This window comes from Mercurialis annua, linkage group LG3 (assembly GCF_937616625.2).
Source record: "Mercurialis annua linkage group LG3, ddMerAnnu1.2, whole genome shotgun sequence".
NCBI lineage: Eukaryota > Viridiplantae > Streptophyta > Magnoliopsida > Malpighiales > Euphorbiaceae > Mercurialis > Mercurialis annua.
Genome location: NC_065572.1, coordinates 57,486,246 through 57,509,540, shown reverse-complemented (window position 1 = coordinate 57,509,540; position 23,295 = coordinate 57,486,246). Strand labels below are relative to the sequence as shown.

The window sequence follows — 23,295 nt, the reverse complement described above, 5'->3', positions numbered from 1 at the left end:
AACTTTGGTTTATCTTAATTTGTTAAATGGATGTGTATTTGGATGGCTCGTATAGTAGCTACAAAGTCCACTTATTCTTATTTATTTAAAGAATGACTCATTTTCTTCATGGGATGGTCATTCTTCTATATACATATTTAAATATTGTTATCTCTGGCAAAAAAAAATCAATAGTGGACCTCCAAAAGACAAAGAAGCCAGCTTACGAAAGGGAAGAATGAAGTGGAATCAGCAAATAACACATCGCTAGTAGGGATTCGGGACCTACCCGATAAATGTTCCATTTTCTTTATTATTTATTACAGTAGTTTGTAAGCAAATTCTCAACATCAATAAAAGTTCTTGCCTCGCAAATATTGCTACGAATAAAAAAGGGTACGAGACCCTATCAAATAAGCACAAAGGGTCTATTACCCCACCAAAAGAAAATAAATAAAGGGCCCTGTCACGACCCATTTTCATGAATCGTGACCGGCGCTAGGGTATGGGTATGGTTGTACCAAAACCCGTAGCTAGCCTTGCGGATAATCAATTTATAACATTTAAACAATGTACCTGCATAAAACCACATGCTCGGGGGCAACCGAGACTTCAGCCTAGTCTAGCAGTACATAAAGCAATATATATTTAAATTACGCTTATCTCAGAAAAATCTCCAACAGTATGGCAATATAATATAAATACCATAAACACTGTAATTATCATGCCAAAAGCGATAAAGTAATAGTTGGACAAATCCAACAACAATAGTCAAAAATATAAATAAAAGACTAAGACATGAATAACTGATACTACTACTGCGGTCTAAGAGTTTAAAACAGTTCGACTCTTTTATTCTGAAAATAAAATAAAACCTCCGAGAATGAAGAAACGGAGATAGACCAACGCTCAAATCATAAACCTGGAAAATTTGGGAAAACAACGGGGTCAGATTTACTGAGTAGAGTTTATATAACCATTTACATTTATTAAGTTAAAAACCTTTAAAACGTTTAATAAAACATTTTCATTATGGATTATCAATGAAACCCTAAACCACAATTCTAAATCCATTGTCGTGTCGGTGAGACGTATCTTAATAACCGATCCCCGACTATCACTTAATAAATAGTGAGCCCAGGAGACGTATCTTCCACCGGTGCCCTCACTAAGGTGAGACGTATCTCAAACCTACCTCAATACCATAATCATTACCGGTGCGCACGCAGTCCCGATGATGCCCATCGAGTAGCACGTTCCAAATCAAATCCACAATGCCGAAAACAGTTCAAAAGCTGCTTATACATATATATATATATATATATATATATACAAAATAATACATTTGCTTAATAAAGAGATAAATAGAGATATAAACTCACTGCTTGCTAAATCCACGTGATCCTGACAAGCACCTAACTCTGGTTCGCCTCTGAAGTACGAACAGTCGACGGGTCTAAATAAAATATTAAAATCATAATTAAAATCAGACCCTAACTCTAAAGAGTACTAGACACCACATAGGACTAGCATAATACAATATCAAGCCACATTTAATAAACACTTATATTAAATGCATTTCAAATATAACCAAACTTACAGAGTACAAATCATAATAACATATTTAAAATGATTCGTAAATTAATTTAAATAAATCCGAGTTAAAATCCATATTAGTGAGTCAGCCGAGTTATTAAAAACTACCAAACTTCTTCCCACTTGTTGGGCGACCACAGTCTAACCCAAACCAAAACTTTATTAAATTATAAACCCGAGTTTATAATTTAGATACTTGATAAAATAATTATCTATATTAAAATAGAATTTAATATCTTATAATTCAAGTAACCCAAGTTACAACCAAAACTTAATCAAATAAGTCTTATAAAGTTTAGGGACTAAATTGTACTTTAGCCATTTATGGGCTAAACTGTACTTTAGCCAAATTTGATATTCGAAATAAAAATTAATTATCTATTCTCAATTTACCAAATTATAAATCAAACAAAGATCCAAAAGATAAAACTTAACTTGAATAAACTTTTAGAAACTTTTACGGCTAAAATGTAAATTAGCCAATATTGATGTATTAATCGAAATTAAATTTAATTACCCGAGTAATTATATTAATTTAGATTATTAAAATAATTATCGTATTCAAGTGGTAAATTCTTAATTTGAAACATTAGAAAAGTTATTATTGAATGAAAACATAGATATGGATTTAATTGATTTCAATTAATTTATTTGGTGACCAAAATGGCCAATTGACCATCTTCCCCAATTTAAAAGAACAAAGCCATGTCTCTGCATATACTCAATCCCGCCAAAACGAAATCAACATAACAAGATTTCACAAAATTTAACACTTGAAACACACCATGATCTTAAGGTATAATTCGTAACAGATTTTGTAAGAACCCTAAGCCAACTATAACAACACAGTAACTACATTCATAATGAACCTACACAAGAGAACGTCACATGAACGAACGAGAAAGACGACGATCCATTTGTACAACCCATCGCACAAAACCAACCTAACGATTAAACACACGGGATGGTGACATTAAGCAATGAGCTAAACCCGATTCAAAACAGCAGTATCATGAACAAAAGAATGGCAGAAAACAACAAGAATACGGCGAATCGAAACGGCGATAAACGGAGGGTAATTCACGTACCTTTCTTGATTCCAGCACGTAACGATCGTAGAGATCTCTGAGTCGATGAGAACCGTCAAGAGACAATCGGATTTAAGCTAATACAATGAGAAAGAATTCAAGAGCCGTTCCATGACGATATCGAAACAAGAAATAAGTTAAACGTGAGCTTACCAAAACTTGGAATCGAACGGAGTTGGGATGAAGTTTTAAACGTTCCTGAGAGTTGTTTAGAGAAGGGTGGCGGCTAGGTTTCAGAGGAAAAAAAAAGAGAGCAAAGAACGTTTAATGACTAAAAGAAAAAAGACGCAGAAATTATATAAACTGCTGCTGTTTCTTTAGGTTTCAACCACTGCTGCTTCTTAGGTTTATAACAAAACCATAATATGATTGCATAAAAATATGGCCTAAAATATATAATAAAAGGGCCATTAAAATTGAAAGAAGTCACTAAAAGGATGGGCCAAAAAAAACGTGGACACAAATGAGTAAGAATGCATGGGCCTTTTTATTCATGCATGGATTCTATCCATTAATGATTAATATTATTTATTTTTTATAAATAATTTGCATAGGTCAAAATTCAATAATACTAATCGAACACGAATCGAACCACGATCAAATCAACGAGCGACTAAAATAAAATTAAATAAAAATATATTATAATAATAATGATAAATCACCTAAAACTTGACGGGATGCAAAAATTATAATTAAAATTAAAAAAAATAGTTTAAAAGTACGGGATATTACATTCTCCCCAACTTATTAAAAATTCGGCCTCGAATTTAAAATGCAAATAAACAAAACTTAACAGCACAACAAGTACACAAACAAACGACTAAAACACGTAAGCAACGATACACGTACCTCAAGGAAAGAGGAAAGGATAACGTTTCCGCATATCGGACTCCGTCTCCCAAGTGCACTCCTCAACAGAATGATTTCGCCACAGAACTTTGACCATCGGAATCTCCTTGTTCCGTAACTTACGCACTTGCGTATCAACAACCTCAATTGGCTGTTCCTCATAGGACAGCTCCTGGTCAATCTCAACGCTCTGAGGCACAATCACATGTGAAGGATATGAGATGCACTTCCTCAGCATAGAAACATGAAAAACAGGATGTACTAACGACATGTCTGGCGGCAGAACCAGACGATAAGCCACAGCTCCAATCCTCTCTGAAATCTCATAGGGACCAATGTACCTCGGAGCCAACTTTCCCTTGACACCAAAATGAACCACGCCTTTCATAGGCGAAACCCGAAGAAACACAAAGTCTCCCACCTGAAACTCGATGTCTTTCCTCTTCGGATCTGCATAACTCTTATGCCGACTAAAAGCTGTCTCCAACCTCCGTTTTATCAACGGTACCTTCTCTGAGGTAATCTGAATAATCTCAGCACCAGACAACCTCCGCTCGCCGACCTCTTCCCAGCAGATAGGAGATCGACACTTGCGTCCGTACAGAGCCTCATAAGGTGCCATCTCAATGCTCGCATGGTAACTGTTGTTGTAGGAAAACTCAATCAACGGCAAATGAGTATCCCAGCTACCCTGAAAATCAAGAATGCACATCCTGAGCATATCCTCCAACGTCTGAATAGTCCTCTCAGACTGACCGTCAGTCTGAGGATGAAAAGCTGTACTGAAGTCCAAACGAGAACCCAAGGACTCCTGTAACGCTTTCCAGAACCTCGAAGTGAAAATAGAACCTCTGTCAGAAAAAATCGAAACCGGTACACCATGCAAACTGACAATCCTGTCGATGTACAACTGAGCCAACTTCGAAGCAGGATACGAAACCTTGATCGGAAGGAAATGAGCTGACTTGGTCATACGGTCAACTATCACCCAGATGGAATCGTACCCCTGTCGAGTACGTGGTAAACCAACAACAAAGTCCATGGCAATCCGCTCCCACTTCCACTCTGGAATATGTAGTGGCTGCAGATAGCCAAAAGGTCTCTGATGTTCCAGCTTCACCTGCTGGCAAGTCAGACACTTGGAAACGTACTCTGCAACATCTTTCTTCATTCCGCCCCACCAATACGTACCCTTGAGGTCATGGTACATCTTGGTAGATCCCGGATGAACACTGTAAGCTGACCTATGCGCTTCCTCCAGAATCTGGTCTCTCAAACCATCCAAATCCGGAACGCACAGTCTAGAACCAAACCTGAGAACTCCGTCAACAAAAACAAACTCGGAATTCCCATCCAGATGGATCTCATCCATAATCCGTTTCAATTGTGGATCCTCAGCTTGTAAAGCTTTAATCCTATCAATCAAAACCGGCTGCACCTGCAGTTGTGCCAACAAACTCCCGTTCTGAGAAACCTGAAAACCGTAGCCCGAAGCTATCAAACCATGCCACTCTCGAACCATGGGTCTACGCCCAACCTCAGAAATATGGGCTAAACTGCCCGAAGACTTGCGACTCAGTGCATCGGCTACCACATTAGCCTTACCAGGATGGTACTGAATGGTACAGTTGTAGTCTTTCAGCAACTCTAGCCACCTCCTCTGTCTCAGATTCAACTCTCGCTGATCAAAGATGTACTTCAGACTCTTGTGATCAGTGAAGATCTCGCAAGTCGCACCGTACAAGTAGTGCCTCCAGATCTTTAGAGCAAAAACCACAGCAGCTAACTCCAAGTCATGAGTAAGGTAATTCACCTCATGCTTCTTCAGCTGACGAGAAGCATAGGCGATCACCTGGCCATGTTGCATCAACACGCAACCCAAGCCAATCCGAGAAGCATCGCAGTACACAGTAAAACCCTCTATGCCAGAAGGCAACGCCAAAACAGGAGCTGTAGTCAGAATCTCCTTCAGTTTCTCGAAACTTGCCTCACACTTATCGGTCCACTCAAACTTAACACCCTTCTGTGTCAGCTTAGTCAAAGGTGCAGATATCCGAGAGAAATCCTGCACGAACCGACGGTAGTAGCCAGCTAAACCAAGAAAACTCCTAATCTCGGTAACTGACCTCGGCCTCTGCCAATCCATAACCGCCTCAATCTTCTTAGGATCAACCTTGATCCCATCCTTCGACACCACGTGTCCTAAGAAGGTAACCTGTTCCAGCCAAAACTCGCACTTTGAGAACTTAGCATACAACTGATGCTCTCTCAAGGTCTGTAGTATAGTTCTCAAGTGATAAGCATGATCCTCCTCATTCCGAGAATAAACCAGGATGTCATCAATGAAGACGATAACAAACTGATCCAAAAACGGCTTGAAAACCCGATTCATCATGTCCATAAACGCTGTTGGTGCGTTAGTCAACCCAAACGACATGACTAGAAACTCGAAGTGCCCATAACGCGTTCTGAAAGAAGTCTTAGGCACATCGACATTCCGAATCCGAAGTTGATGATACCCGGATCTCAAGTCAATCTTGGAAAAACACTTCGCACCCTGCAACTGATCAAACAAGTCGTCGATGCGAGGAAGAGGATATATGTTCTTGATGGTAGCCTTATTCAACTGCCTGTAGTCGATACAAAGCCGAAAGGAACCATCTTTCTTCTTAACAAACAGAACTGGAGCACCCCACGGAGAAGTACTCGGTCTGATGAAACCACTGTCTAACAGTTCTTGCAACTGCTCCTTCAACTCCTTCAGCTCAGCAGGAGCCATTCGATACGGCGGTATCGAAATAGGACCAGTTCCAGGAACAACGTCAATGCAGAACTCGATATCCCGATCAGGTGGTAATCCAGGCAACTCATCTGGAAAAACGTCAGTGAACTCATCCACTATAGGGACAGTGTTCATACTGCCCACCTCAGCATCCATGTCTTGAACCACGGCTAAGAAAGCTTGACAACCCTTACTCATCATCCGCTTTGCCTTGATCGCAGAAATCATATTCTTCGGTGTCTCTGCCTTCTCCCCTTGAAAAGAAAAGGACAGATCACCTGGAATCCGAAACGCAACCGACTTCCCTCGACAGTCGATCGAAGCATAATGGCGCGCCAGCCAATCCATCCCCAAAATCACGTCAAAAGAAAGTACATCCAAAACAACTAAGTCAGCACGTAAATCTCTCCCATGGATAACCACGGAACACGATGGATACACAACGTCCACAACCACACAATCAGACAAAGGAGTAGAAACAGATAAAGGTTCACACAGATTTGTTGGTGTTACACCCAACTTAGCAGAAAAACACGTAGACACAAAAGAGTGGGTTGCACCCGCATCAAATAAAACAAGAGCATCTACGAAAGAAATCTGAAGAGTACCTTGCACCACTGCGTTAGATGCATGGGCATCCTGAGAAGTCAAGGCGAAAACTCTGGCCTGACCCTGACTCTGCTGCTGAGAGCTCTGCCCGGTACCATAGCTGCTAGAACCTCTACCACTGTTGCCACGGCCTCCAAAACCACGCCCTCCAGAACCTCGGCCCCGCTGGCCACCAAAAGAAGCAGCAGGTTGAGAAAACCCTGCTGGTGCAGAGAACGCTGGTCTCTGACTCTGATAGGATGGCTGAGCGACACTAGCTGCCGACATCTGCTGCCCAGATGCCTGACACTCTCTGGCAAAGTGACCCGGCTGGCCACAAGTAAAACAGCCCCCTGGTGCTAGACGACACTCGCCCGGATGTCGACGTCTGCAATTTTGGCAGAAAGGAAAACTAGCACCTCCGCTGTTACCGCGCCCAAAATTGCGGCTACTACCGCTGTTGCCTGAACTGTAGGTGTACGGCTGATAACTCTTCTTGACACCCCTCTTCTTGTTCTTGTACTGAGAAGGTGCCGATTGGTAGCTACCACCACCACTATGCTGTCCAAGGCCAGAAGACTTCTTGGTCTGAGAAGGACCAGAAATCTCCCCAAACTGTAATAACGAACTCTCCATACGCCGAGCACTGTCCACTACGTCTGTAAAGTCTCTGCGTGTCTCAGTCAGCAAACTAACAAAATCGCGCCCTAAGCCCTTTACGTATCTGTCGTTCACTCTTTGCGGATCTGCCTGTAAGTCCGGAGCGAATCGACCCAACCTCACGAACTCTGTCGTGTACTCAGATACTGACCTATCATCCCTAGTAAGTGTAAGCAACCTGTCTCTATGACCCTCTGTCACAGAGAACGGCAAGAAGAAGGCTCTGAATCTCTCCACAAATTGAGCCCAAGAGATGGTAGCCATGTCAGCATGAACAGATCTACGAAACCAGTCCCCAGCTGAACCCTTCATCGACATCTCGACTAGAACGACGGTCTGACGCTCAGTAGCCTGTAGTCGCCGAGCATTCTGCTCAACCTCCTCGAGAAAATCCAGCGCGTCTCCAGAACCGTCAAACTCAGTTGGCTTCAGCCTCATGTAAGCCAATACCAGATCCCTGTCAGCGGTTCCGACACCACCAACTACTGCACCACCAGCCTGTGGTTACTGTTGCTGAGCAATCTGACCCAAAACCGCATACTGATCCTGCAAAGCGACCTGCCCCGCTTGCAGCTGAACCTGGTTGAGTTGTAACGCAGCGACTCCAGCCAAAAACGTGTTGAAGTCGAAATCGTCCAACTCAGGTTGTGCCGCACCTGGTGCTTGAGCACCCCCTGCAGCACCGCGTCCTACGCCTCTGCCAGCTTGGCCTCGGCCACCACGACCTCGACCAGCTCGACCCCGACCAGCTGGGCCTCTGCCTGCTAGTCCTCTACCAGCATGAACCTCTGGTTCATTCTGATCCACCTCCATGGAGATTGCATCATCAACATCAGCATTTCGCTGAGCCGCAGCACGAGTACGAGTATTCCTTCCTAAGAATGAAACAAAAATTCTCAAAACAAACAATATTTAACCAAATAAACACAAAATGGCGAATCAGCCAACAAGTAATCACCCAAGTGAAAACAACCATATAATAAGCAATAAGCAATTTAATTCACACGACTGACTCACGACATTCCTATAGGAGTAGGCAGAAAGTTTTGAAAATAAAAGATGACGTTTCAAAGACAAGACTCGAATCCTAATTCCGCAGTAGTTCTTAGGACAATTTAGTCACTTAACATGCCAAACAAATAAACACTTAACATTTAAAAGGCCTTGGTTTGAAACCAAAGCTCTGATACCAAGTTTGTCACGACCCATTTTCATGAATCGCGACCGGCGCTAGGGTATGGGTATGGTTGTACCAAAACCCGTAGCTAGCCTTGCGGATAATCAATTTATAACATTTAAACAATGTACCTGCATAAAACCACATGCTCGGGGGCAACCGATACTTCAGCCTAGTCTAGCAGTACATAAAGCAATATATATTTAAATTACGCTTATCTCAGAAAAATCTCCAACAGTATGGCAATATAATATAAATACCATAAACACTGTAATTATCATGCCAAAAGGGATAAAGTAATAGTTGGACAAATCCAACAACAATAGTCAAAAATATAAATAAAAGACTAAGACATGAATAACTGATACTACTACTGCGGTCTAAGAGTTTAAAACAGTTCGACTCTTTTATTCTGAAAATAAAATAAAACCTCCGAGAATGAAGAAACTGAGATAGACCAACGCTCAAATCATAAACCTGGAAAATTTGGGAAAACAACGGGGTCAGATTTACTGAGTAGAGTTTATATAACCATTTACATTTATTAAGTTAAAAACCTTTAAAACGTTTAATAAAACATTTTCATTATGGATTATCAATGAAACCCTAAACCACAATTCTAAATCCATTGTCGTGTCGGTGAGACGTATCTTAATAACCGATCCCCGACTATCACTTAATAAATAGTGAGCCCAGAAGACGTATCTTCCACCGGTGCCCTCACTAAGGTGAGACGTATCTCAAACCTACCTCAATACCATAATCATTACCGGTGCGCACGCAGTCCCGATGATGCCCATCGAGTAGCACGTTCCAAATCAAATCCACAATGCCGAAAACAGTTCAAAAGCTGCTTATACATATATATATATATATATATATATATATATATATATACAAAATAATACATTTGCTTAATAAAGAGGTAAATAGAGATATAAACTCACTGCTTGCTAAATCCACGTGATCCTGACAAGCACCTAACTCTGGTTCGCCTCTGAAGTACGAACAGTCGACGGGTCTAAATAAAATATTAAAATCATAATTAAAATCAGACCCTAACTCTAAAGAGTACTAGACACCACATAGGACTAGCATAATACAATATCAAGCCACATTTAATAAACACTTATATTAAATGCATTTCAAATATAACCAAACTTACAGAGTACAAATCATAATAACATATTTAAAATGATTCGTAAATTAATTTAAATAAATCCGAGTTAAAATCCATATTAGTGAGTCAGCCGAGTTATTAAAAACTACCAAACTTCTTCCCACTTGTTGGGCGACCACAGTCTAACCCAAACCAAAACTTTATTAAATTATAAACCCGAGTTTATAATTTAGATACTTGATAAAATAATTATCTATATTAAAATAGAATTTAATATCTTATAATTCAAGTAACCCAAGTTACAACCAAAACTTAATCAAATAAGTCTTATAAAGTTTAGGGACTAAATTGTACTTTAGCCATTTATGGGCTAAACTGTACTTTAGCCAAATTTGATATTCGAAATAAAAATTAATTATCTATTCTCAATTTACCAAATTATAAATCAAACAAAGATCCAAAAGATAAAACTTAACTTGAATAAACTTTTAGAAACTTTTACGGCTAAAATGTAAATTAGCCAATATTGATGTATTAATCGAAATTAAATTTAATTACCCGAGTAATTATATTAATTTAGATTATTAAAATAATTATCGTATTCAAGTGATAAATTCTTAATTTGAAACATTACAAAAGTTATTATTGAATGAAAACATAGATATGGATTTAATTGATTTCAATTAATTTATTTGGTGACCAAAATGGCCAATTGACCATCTTCCCCAATTTAAAAGAACAAAGCCATGTCTCTGCATATACTCAATCCCGCCAAAACGAAATCAACATAACAAGATTTCACAAAATTTAACACTTGAAACACACCATGATCTTAAGGTATAATTCGTAACAGATTTTGTAAGAACCCTAAGCCAACTATAACAACACAGTAACTACATTCATAATGAACCTACACAAGAGAACGTCACATGAACGAACGAGAAAGACGACGATCCATTTGTACAACCCATCGCACAAAACCAACCTAACGATTAAACACACGGGATGGTGACATTAAGCAATGAGCTAAACCCGATTCAAAACAGCAGTATCATGAACAAAAGAATGGCAGAAAACAACAAGAATACGGCGAATCGAAACGGCGATAAACGGAGGGTAATTCACGTACCTTTCTTGATTCCAGCACGTAACGATCGTAGAGATCTCTGAGTCGATGAGAACCGTCAAGAGACAATCGGATTTAAGCTAATACAATGAGAAAGAATTCAAGAGCCGTTCCATGACGATATCGAAACAAGAAATAAGTTAAACGTGAGCTTACCAAAACTTGGAATCGAACGGAGTTGGGATGAAGTTTTAAACGTTCCTGAGAGTTGTTTAGAGAAGGGTGGCGGCTAGGTTTCAGAGGGAAAAAAAAGAGAGCAAAGAACGTTTAATGACTAAAAGAAAAAAGACGCAGAAATTATATAAACTGCTGCTGTTTCTTTAGGTTTCAACCACTGCTGCTTCTTAGGTTTATAACAAAACCATAATATGATTGCATAAAAATATGGCCTAAAATATATAATAAAAGGGCCATTAAAATTGAAAGAAGTCACTAAAAGGATGGGCCAAAAAAAACGTGGACACAAATGAGTAAGAATGCATGGGCCTTTTTATTCATGCATGGATTCTATCCATTAATGATTAATATTATTTATTTTTTATAAATAATTTGCATAGGTCAAAATTCAATAATACTAATCGAACACGAATCGAACCACGATCAAATCAACGAGCGACTAAAATAAAATTAAATAAAAATATATTATAATAATAATGATAAATTACCTAAAACTTGACGGGATGCAAAAATTATAATTAAAATTAAAAAAAATAGTTTAAAAGTACGGGATCTTACAGGCCCGAAGCCCCAAAGAAGAAAAGGGCCATATACCCCGCAAAAATAAAAAAAAGGGTCTGAAGCCCCACAAAAAATAAAGAAAGAACCATGTTCTTTTAATACGTGCTCCCTTTTAACAGAGTCGTGGCCTGAGACAACAATGTATTGAGATAGTTTTGTTTATACTTGCTGTTGTGTATGTATCTTTTTGTAGGCTACGTCATACATTGTTTTGCCACAGTGCTAGTCGCCCGTGATGTGACCTAGTACACTAGTTATATATTTGTATATCGTTGGGCTAAACGTACTCTGTACGGAAGTGATATTCTCATATGTATTGTATTGATCGAACTAGTGTATATATGTATATATGTTTGTATACTTGCTTCTGTTTGTATGGTCACTCTATGTTTATTTGTTAGCGAAAAAGTTATTGTGATTTTAGGCTTGCTACAGGTTTCGAATCTACCACTCTCATTCCCTAGCGCCGGTCACGATTCGAAAATCGGGTTGTGACAGGTGATAGGAGTATTTTACTCCTATATTTAGGGTCGATTTTAGTCGATTTTCATTATGTGTAGTATTGTTTTTATACATTATTTGGCGTTTTTACGTTTAATAGTGTTTGTTAGTGTTTCAGTGGAAATTAGGTGAAAACCGACTATTTGGGGCAAAATTGTGGTGGATTGCGTGTACGAGTAGAAAGCGGACGAAGGAATTGAAGTTCACGAACGAGATTGAGGAAAAAAGGATTGTTCCGTTCGAAAAAGATGAGTCCCGAACGGAAAACATGCAGAGTGAGCATGAGTCCCGAACGGAAAAGCCTTGTCCCGTTCGGGACTCAAGAAGGAATCTGATATCAAAGCTTTCGGTCTACAAGTTTTTCGAACGTGAATGGTTTGTTCCGTTCGGGAAAGAAGAAAATTAGGCATGTCACGAACGGAACCAAGGGCTTCCAGAACGGGACAAGAGTAAAACACGCATGCTTCAGGATTTGATTTGGAGTGAAATTCTTCCTCAACTCACAATTACAACTCCTATTACAAATTGATTTGCAATACGAATTAGAAGACTCCGGAACTTCTCCTACTATATAAAGACCTTGTACTAGACTCAATTTAAGACGTAGAATAATTTAGACTACTTTAGTTTTATTTTCATTCTCCTAAAATAGCGTTTTAGCTTCTATTTCTCAGCAGTTTATAAGTAGTTTATTATTAGTTTCTGCAAAGAACGATTGTGAAGATTTCAAGTTTAATCTAGACGATTCTTCCGAAATTGACAACTCCGGTATTTATTGTTCTAATTATGTTTAATTCTTCATCTTTTTCTTTGTTTAATTTAAGCTTAAGCATGTGTAACTAAATCCTTTGTTCGGGGATTGATATGAACACTTAGATTAGTTTTCGAATTGGATTAGGATTTATCAAGTGAGTAAAATTGTGTTTTAATTACTAAGATTAATGCTTGAATTAATTTGATCACTTAGTTCATGATTTTGTGTTTAATTAACTAATTGAGAGATTGTTAATTAAATAGACATAGGTAATTAAAAACTTAGAGGAAAACACCGTGAGAGCGGGTTGGAATTTAGGTAGTCGTTGAGTTTGCTTCATAATTACAATTTAGTTATTTAATTCAGTTTTAATATTGTGAGAGCAAGTTAATAATTGATTAGCTAATTAGGTTGTGATTTTATTTGAATCTTTGAGACTTGAGAGAGCGGGATTCGGTGCATTAGGATAGCTCGATTCACAATAAAATCACTAGATAAATTTTGATCCATTCTTCTACTAGTTTATTTGGAATTATCAATTCTTGAGCTTTTTACCATTATTGTTTATTCTTCAATTTATTTGTTTGATTTCAGATTTTTAGTCTAATTACTTGAGTTAAATTCACTTAGATTATAATTAGTTTACACAAATCCATTTATTTTCCTACTAGCCAATTAAAGAATATTAGAAATTAGTTGTTTAGTTCATTGTTCCTTGTGGGATCGATACTTGGTCTTCCAAGTTATATTACTTGCGCGATATCGTACACTTGCGATTATTTGCCAACAAGTTTTTGGCGCCGTTGCCGGGGAGCAATTGCAATTAAATTAATTAAAAGTATCTTATTCTTAGATTGAGTTAGTTCTATTTAGTTATTTTTATACTTTGTGATTCTTGGATTTTACGTTGGTTTTCTTGTTTTTGTTTGAGCAGGAGTTTTGGTTAGTGTATGCCTAATACACGACGTGCCAGAAAACCGCTAGAACCGTTTCAGTCAGATTTAACATCCTTCGAAAGAAGTATCCGAAAAACAGCGCAGAAATCCAAAACAATGGAGGACGACCGTAACCCTCCGTTGAATCACGAGGGGATTGTTCCACCACCACTACATGATGGCCTAGCTCTTAATAGGCCAAACGAGAGGGTCGCCCCTCTTCCCGCAAGACGTACCTTGGGTGAATTCTTCTTACCCAACGTAGACAACGCCAACTATGGATGCTTTGCACCTCCTATACTCGCTAACAATTTTGAAATCAAGCCGGGAACGATTCAACTACTTGAGAGTCGTTGTCAATTTTATGGGTTGGAACGCGAGGATCCAAACGCCCATCTTTCAAAATTCACGGAGGTATGCAACACATTCAAAATCCATAATGTGACGGAGGATCAAATCAAGCTTCGTCTTTTTCCTTTTTCATTGAGGGATAAGGCGAGGAATTGGATTCAATCACTTCCAAGCACCTCAATCACAACATGGAAGCAATTGGCACAAGCTTTTCTCAATAAGTATTTCTCTATGGGTAAGACCGCAAGGATGACCAAGGAAATTATAGATTTTCTCCAATTACATGGTGAATCTCTATACCAAGCTTGGGAACGCTTCAAAGAGCTTCAAAGAAATTGTCCGCATCATCATCTAGGGAGGGAGCATCTTGTCTCTATTTTCTACAATGGTACCAATGAGGCTACACGGGCAACGATTGATGCGGCATCGGGAGGATCACTTATGAAGAAAACTTATGATGAGGCCAATAACTTGCTAGAGGAACTCGCTACAAATAGTTGTTCTTGGTCAACCGAGCGGTTGAGGCAACCACCTCAAAAGGGTATCATGACCCTCGAGCAAACCCAAGAATTTGAAGCAATGAAAGCGAAGAATGCGACACTTCTAGCACAACTCGAGATGTACAAACAACAAGCAAATCAAAGGAATGCTCAACTTGCGGTAGTTCAAATGGGTTGCGAGACTTGTGATGGGCACGATCATTCGGGAATGGATTGCCCCGTCCTACATCAAAACTCAAATGAGCAAGTCAACTATGTCAATGGGCAAAGGCAAGGCAATGACCCATATTCCAACACCTATAATCCGGGGTGGAGGAATCATCCTAATTTTTCATGGAGGGAAAATGCGGGTCAAGCCAATGCCAACCCAAATATGGGAGGAGCAAATTTTCAAGGAGGAAACCGTGGTCCACAAAACCAAGGCAACTTCAACAACTACCGACCACAACCCCCACCCGGTTTTCAAAATCGGAATACGGATGAGGGGAGCAAGATTGACAAGCTTATTGAGGAAGTTAGAACCGGTTTTAAGAACCAAGCTTCCGTCAATCACCATCTCGAGACTCAAATTTCTCAACTTGCCATCTCGCTTCAAAATAGAGCTCAAGGGGGTTTACCGTCTACAACGGAGTCAAATCCAAGGGAGCAAGTAAAAGCCATTGAACTCCGAAGCGGGAAAGAACTTGATGATCCACATGCAAGTAAAGAGAAAGCAATCGATCTAACAACGGGAACAAATGAGGAGGAAGTAACCGAACTTCCATATGTAAAACCGCCACCTCCTCCTCCATTTGTGCCAAAGGTCCCCTTCCCGGGACGATTGAAGAAGACGCCGGATAACCAAAAATTCCATAAATTTCTGGAAATTTTCAAAAAACTCCAAATCAATATAAGCTTTGCGGATGCTTTGCGTGAGATGCCTCAATACGCGAAGTTCCTCAAAGAAATCATAACGAAGAAAAGGAGTTGGGACGACAAAGGCACAATTTCCCTAACGGAAAATTGTAGCTCACTCATCCTTAGTGACTTGCCCACCAAGCTTAAGGACCCAGGGAGTTTTACAATTCCATGCAAAATAGGCGATTTAAATTCAATTAATTGTCTATGTGATTTAGGGGCAAGTATCAATCTAATGCCTTTGTTTCTTTTCAGGGATATTTTTGGTGATCAAACCTTGAAGCAAACATCAATGATGCTTCAATTGGCGGACCACTCCCTCAAAAAGCCATACGGAGTGGTAGAAGATGTTCTAGTCAAAGTAGACAAATTCATCTTTCCGGTGGATTTTGTCGTACTTGACTATGCGGCGGATAAAACATGCCCTATGATTCTTGGGCGCCCTTTCATGAACACGGGGAGGGCATTGATAGATGTGCACGCCGGACGACTCACTTTGCGTATCGATGATGACAAAGTAGAGTTCGATATGAAAAGGATTATGCGCAACACTTTTGAAGAGGTGGAATGCATGAAATTGGATATGATTGATGAATTCGTGGAAGAACTTTTCCCGGTTTCAAAAGTCATATTCCATTCCGAGGAGACACAAGCAACTTCCGGGGAAGAATATTCCAAAGAAGATGAGCCGAAAGCCGAAAATTTGATTAGAAGAGAGAGCGTGACACCACCTTCTTCTATCTCTCCACCAAAGGTTGAGCTTAAAACGTTACCATCTCACTTACGGTATGCGTTTTTGGGCGACAACATGACTCTTCCCATCATCATCTCAAACAACTTGTCGGAAACACAAGAAGCGAGAGTTGTCAAAGTGGTGAAGCAACATATATTGGCGATCGGTTGGCAAATTTCGGACATCCGAGGAATTAGTCCTTCGGTGGTCATGCACAAGATCCACCTAGAAAATGAGTCAAGAGCATCGGCTCAAAGACAACGGCGTTTGAATCCAAATATGAAGGAGGTCGTGCACAAGGAGATAGTAAAACTTCTCGACGCCGGAATTATATACCCCATATCCGATAGTGCGTGGGTTAGTCCCATACAATGCGTTCCAAAGAAAGGGGGGATGACGGTGATTGAGAACGAGAAGGGTGAGCAAATTTCCACTAGGACGGTAACGGGATGGCGTGTTTGTATTGACTACCGCAAGTTGAATACGGAGACGAGGAAGGACCATTTTCCGTTACCATTTATCGATCAAATGTTGGAGCGGGTAGCGGGCCACGCTTATTATTGTTTTCTCGATGGATATTCCGGGTACAATCAAATTCTTATCTTCCCGGATGACCAAGAGAAAACAACTTTCACATGTCCTTATGGAACGTTTGCTTATCGGAGAATGCCATTTGGTCTTTGTAATGCACCGGCAACATTTCAACGATGTATGACTTCCATCTTCGCCGATATGATTGAAGATATTATGGAGGTCTTCATGGATGATTTTTCGGTATTCGGGGACTCTTTTGAGATATGCTTAAATAATCTTGAACGAGTGTTGGCCCGGTGTGAGGAGACCAATCTAGTCTTGAATTGGGAGAAGTGCCATTTCATGGTAGAGGAAGGAATTGTCTTGGGACATAAAATCTCCAAGGACGGCATTGAAGTAGATAGAGCAAAAACGGAAATCATCGAGAAATTACCACCACCAACTACCGTAAAGGGAGTTCGTGCCTTCTTAGGGCACGCCGGATTTTATCGACGATTCATCAAAAATTTCTCTTCCATTGCTCGTCCTTTAACTAATTTACTTGTTAAAGATATTCCTTATGAATTTACTAATGATTGCCTTGATGCTTTTGCTAGGTTGAAAGAAGCCCTTATCTCGGCCCCAATTATTTCATCACCCGATTGGACTCTTCCTTTCGAACTCATGTGTGATGCAAGTGATATAGCACTCGGGTGCGTATTGGGGCAACGGAGGGAGAAAAAGCTTCACGTGATATACTATGCGAGCCGAACATTGGCGGGTGCTCAACTCAATTACACCACCACCGAAAAAGAGATGCTTGCGGTGGTGTTCGCATTGGATAAATTTCGGTCGTACTTACTTTGCTCTAAGGTTATCATCTATACGGACCATGCGGCCCTTCGATACCTTTTTGCAAAGCAAGATGCTAAACCGAGACTAATCCGATGGGTGCTTCTTATGCAAGAGTTTGACATCGAAATTCGCGACAAGAAAGGGACGGAGAACGTCGTCGCCGACCACTTGTCAAGGTTAGAGATTCCGGAACCAATTATAAGTGGCGTAGAGATTAATGAAACGTTTCCGGATGAGATGTTGATGGTACTTTCGGAAGTGGAAACGCCATGGTATGCGGATATCGCAAACTATCTATCTTCCGAAATAATGCCACCGGATTTGACTTACCACCAAAGGAAGAAGTTCTTGAGCGATGCTAAACGGTTTCTATGGGAGGAACCATACCTCTTCAAGGTGTGTGGAGATGGGATTTTGAGGAGATGTGTACCACTACAAGAGATGATGCCTATACTTAGTCAATGCCATTCCTCGGATTATGCGGGTCACTATGGTACATCAAGGACCGCCGCTCGTGTGCTAGAGTGCGGATTCTTTTGGCCTACGCTATTTCGCGATGCAAAAGACTTTGTTAGTCATTGCGATCGATGCCAAAGAGTGGGGAACATATCTAAGAGAGATGAAATGCCGCTTACCAACATTCAAGAGGTGGAACTTTTCGACGTATGGGGAATAGACTTCATGGGTCCTTTTCCTATGTCGTTTGGAAAGCAATACATATTGGTGTGCGTAGATTACGTTTCAAAATGGGTAGAGGCGGAAGCATTACCCACTAACGATGCCAAAGTAGTGTTGGATTTTCTCAAACGTTTGATGAATCGATACGGGACTCCTAGAGCAATAATAAGCGACGGTGGATCTCACTTTTGCAATAGGCAATTCGATGCCTTGATGCGGAAATATAAAGTCTATCATCGGGTCGCTACTCCGTACCATCCTCAAACAAGCGGGCAAGTTGGAGTTTCTAACCGTGAGCTAAAGAGAATTCTAGAGAAAACGGTTAATAACACAAGGAAAGATTGGTCACTGAAACTAGATGATGCATTATGGGCATATCGTACGGCTTTTAAAACGCCCCTCGGAATGTCTCCATATCGTATTGTTTTTGGGAAAGCATGCCATCTTCCGGTGGAACTTGAACATAGAGCGTATTGGGCCATTAAAAAGCTCAATTTTGACCTTAAAGCGGCGGGGGAGAAACGTATGCTTCAACTCAATGAGTTGGACGAATTTCGGTTAAATGCCTATGAAAACGCCAAGCTTTACAAAGAAAAGACGAAACGATGGCATGACGCTCATATCGTGCCTAAAACGTTTGTGGAGGGCTCTTTTGTCTTGCTCTACAACTCGCGCCTCAAATTATTTCCCGGGAAATTAAAATCCCGTTGGAGCGGTCCTTTCAAAATTCGAACGGTGGCAAGTCATGGAGCTTTGGAATTGGAGAACTCTAGTGGTGAAATCTTCAAAGTAAATGGACAACGGTGCAAGCCGTATCTTGGACCTTTGACGGATCAAGTAGTGGAACAAATCACGTTCACCACTCCTACATAAATTCCGGGCCACGGTCTAGCTTTTGACCAAAAATAAAGCGCACTCGAGAGGCAATCTCGAGAGGTTACGTGTTTTGTTTTATTTATTTTATTTTCCTTTTATGCGTATTTAATTTTTAATTTGTTTATTTATTTCCGTTTAATTCCGGGGTGTGTTTTTGTGTGTTTATGCAGGTATATACAATATTTCAGGAGGTTTTCGTTCGTGAAAAAACTTTCCCGTTCGAAAAAAGGCAAATTTTGCCTTTGTCCCGTTCGGGAAAGGCTATTCCCGTTCGGGAAGCAGCCCTCAGCCCTCAATTTTTTCGAACGGGAAAGGGTAATTCCGTTCGGGACTAGGCAAATTTTGCCTTAGTCCCGTACGGGACACACTATTCCCGTTCGAGAAAGAGCCCTCGGCTTCTAGCTTTTTCGAACGGGAAAGGGTACTTCCGTTCGGGACTAGGCAAAATTTGCCTTTGTCCCGTTCGGAAAGCCATAATTCCGTTCGGGAAACAAGGAAATTTTGCCTTGTTTCGAACGGGACAAGAATTAAGCCTAATCCCGTTCGGGATTAAATTATTCCCGTTCGGGAAACATCAAAAATTTTGAAAAATTTGAATTTTGAATTTTGAATTAAAGTGTAGTAGATTTCTTGGGACTTGTGTTTCTTTTGAGATTTGTGTTTCTTTTGAAACTTGTGTTTCTTTGAGATTTGTGCTTTGTAAAAATTTGAATTTTTCACTTGGATTGATGATTTGGCAAATCCGAACCATTCATTAGTGTTTCAATTTCACTTGGATTGATTACATGGCTTCGATCTAAACCGTTAAATCAATTTCAAGTTATTAAATGGAGAGTTTGAAATTAGTGGAGGGAAATCTTGAGATTTGATTTATTTTTCCTATAAATACCTTGCATTTTTCCACTTTCTATTTCACACATATTCTTCTTCTAATATTCTTCTTTTCTTATTCTCCAAATTTATTAGAAATACTCTCATTCCGCAATCATGGTGCGAAGCAAGAATGCCGAAAATCAACCAATCCGTCGTTCAAGCACGAGAAATCAAGAAGCGGCGAATCCACCCCTACCGGCCGTGGGAAGGGTACGTACTAAATCAACCGCTCCATCCTCATCTCGGGTTAACACCTCGGCGATATTGACTACTCGCTATAACGCACCTTTCCAAATCCATACGGAGGAGGAAGGTGATTTATATTTGAGTATCAAAGAAAGGGAAATGGTAATTCCATTCCAAATCGATTTTGATGATATGGAGAGCCTTGGCATCAAGGATGAGGTGGAGCGTTATTTGGATATTTTGGGGTTATCGGCATTGGCAAAGGTTAGTCATCACTCTTACGATGAACTTACTCGTGAATTCTTCTCTACTCTCAAACCGGTTAGCGGTTCTCCTTCATCTATTTCTTTCCGCATCAACAACACTAGCCACACACTTAGTGTTGAAGATTTGGTGGAAATGTTTGGAATGAGGGGAACAGGGTTGATAGATTGGGATCAAAACTTTGATCAAGTGGAGATATGGAGGGAATTGACGGATCGTGATGATTATCGGACAAGGGGGTCCAAAATTAATGAAATCAAAGACATCGCTATTGTGGTGTTTGTGAAGTGGTTTGGGCACTCGTTTGGCGGGCGTGGTGAATATACGAAGGTGGCCAAGAGTGATCTTTTAGCTTTGAATGCTATTTTGCATCCGGAGATAGAAGCATACCAAGTCAACACGGCGTATCGTCTTTTGAAGCGATTGAGGGAAGTTCCATCCGAATTATCCAAGATTGGCTATGGTTTCATTATTCGTGCTTTGGCGGAAAAATACAATTGTATGCCTACGGCGTCTACTTTGGCGACTTTTGAGACCATTCTAGCACGGTCTCTTAATATGAACCATTTGGATGTTGCCGGGTTTGTGAAAAAGGGAAGAGTTATTCCCTATAATAGAAGGGTACGATTGGTGGCACGAACACGGCGAGAAGAGGTAGCACGGGAAGTAGAAGGTGGAGAAGAAAGAAGAGCGGGGGAGGAACCCGCGGGAACTTCTCAAGCCGGAGAAGCGGCTCATGTTTCCGGGTTTGACCAACGGTTTTCTGAGTTGGTTGAGCAAAACCGGATCGGATGGGAGCAAAACCGGGTTGGTTGGGAAACTAACCAAAAATTACTTGAAGATATCCGACGTGAACAACATGTTGGTCTTGCACAACTATAATGGAGGCAAGATCGAATGCGAGCACGACTTAATCGGCAAGAGGATTTTCTTCGGGGTTACTTTAATGCCGCCGGCGGAGAGCGTTATCCATCACCGGAACCATCACCGGATCCACCGGCCTTTGACTAGAGCGAGATTTGTTTTTCTAAACCCAAACTCTTTTCAATTTTCTATTTTTATCTTATTTCTTAGCTTTGGGGACATAGCTAGAAATAGTGTGAGGAGGGGGGAAGAAAAATTTACTTTTCGTTTGGGTTATTTTTTCGGTGATTTATCTTTATTTTCAGTTTTAGTTTATTTTTATTAAGTTGTTATTTTCTTTTTAGTAGATTGTATTAGGTGTTAAATTAGTTTATTTCAAGGTCTTGTATCGTTTTAAATCGTTGTCTTTTAAATATGAAAGTGTTAGTTGATTTGGTGTGTATCTTAATTAATTTGTCAATCTTAGATTTCCCCGAATCAATGAATGTATGAACGCGTTTTCTTAATTCGACAATTGATAAGCGATGCTTGCTTAATGACTTAATAATTCGTTGACATAATCCGATGAAATAAGGGTGAATTCAAAATTTAGACTTGTTCAAATCGTTGAAACATAATTGAATAACTTGATGCGGATTCATGACATGTTGATTGTTTATTTTTATAGTCGTTTTTAAACTTTTGGCATGAGTAGCATAATTTAAGTAGGAATTGAGTTTATGGCATAACACTACACACTTTTGAGAGTTTTGAGCTTAATTTCCTTGTTGTGAGTATTGATTTCATGTTTTATTCCTAGAACTTGCTCGGTGTCCGTTTAAAGTTACACGATTGAGTTTTCAACAATTAGATGATTATGGCAATTAGGTATAACCTTTCTTTTAGACCACTTAAATAGACTACCCTTTATCCCTTAGATTACACCAATTTGAGCCTTAAACCTTTTTATTATTTTTACCATATTTTATACATTTTACCGTTCTATGCTTTACCTCTTTTGTTTACCTTATCGACTTGATATATTATTTGTTATGACTATGATGAATATAGGTGATTAATAACTCAAGATTAGTGAAAAAAGAAAAGTGAACTACATTGTGCTTTAAAGATTAAGATTGCGCCTTGAAAAAGATTGAAAAAGAAAAAAAAAGATAGAAATTTGCAAGCAAAAAGCTTCAAAAAGAGAAAAATTCTGAGATTGCAAAAAGCAATGAGTAGAGCGTAAATTCAAAAATAAAAGAAAGTTATAAGTTCACATAAACGCAAAACCGGAGTTAGATCAACCTAGAAGTTAATAGTAGTAATAAATAGTATATTAAGTTGATAATTAGCCTTTGTTTAACCTTTTTACCTACCCTTTACCTTAGCCACATTACAACCCAATAAAAGACCATATGATTTTCGTTGATTACCGAATCAAGTAGCGGAGTCCGGGACTATGAGCAAGCTTATGGTGAGTATTCATGTTTTCAATTGTGAGCTTTCTTTGTTATATACCCTACTTGTTGAAATATTGATGCCATTAGCTTAGTTTTTATTGAATTGTGCTATGATTTGCCTAAGTGAAAAATTGATTATTTTCCATGTCCCGCAAGTGATAGTGAGGCTTGAAGTGTGATTCAATTTGACCTTGTACTAATGAGTTAGTAACCGTTGTTATATTGAATTATGTCATAAAATTATTATTGTTATTTGATTGCATCATTATTTAGTTGTCGGTTTTAGAAGGTTGTTTTTCATATTATTCATAGGGTCGGGGATTTCTTTGATTGATTTATTGTTAAGTTATATGCTAATGATTTCTAACATATT

The 23,295-nt window shown here is 39.6% G+C and overlaps 1 long non-coding RNA gene and 1 other non-coding gene across 2 annotated transcripts; both read right to left on the bottom strand.

Moving 5' to 3' along the window:
* Positions 1–608: 608 nt before the first annotated feature.
* On the bottom strand, positions 609–3,700 carry LOC126671887 (uncharacterized). Its single transcript, XR_008790460.1, has 3 exons — positions 3,513–3,700; positions 1,362–1,435; positions 609–901 (listed from the first exon to the last, which is right to left on the bottom strand). It is a non-coding gene; the product is annotated as an uncharacterized LOC126671887 (long non-coding RNA).
* A 10,790-nt stretch (positions 3,701–14,490) lies between these two features.
* Positions 14,491–14,597, bottom strand: LOC126675990 (small nucleolar RNA R71). Its single transcript, XR_007640169.1, has one exon. It is a non-coding gene; the product is annotated as a small nucleolar RNA R71 (small nucleolar RNA).
* Between the last annotated feature and the right edge of the window lie 8,698 nt (positions 14,598–23,295).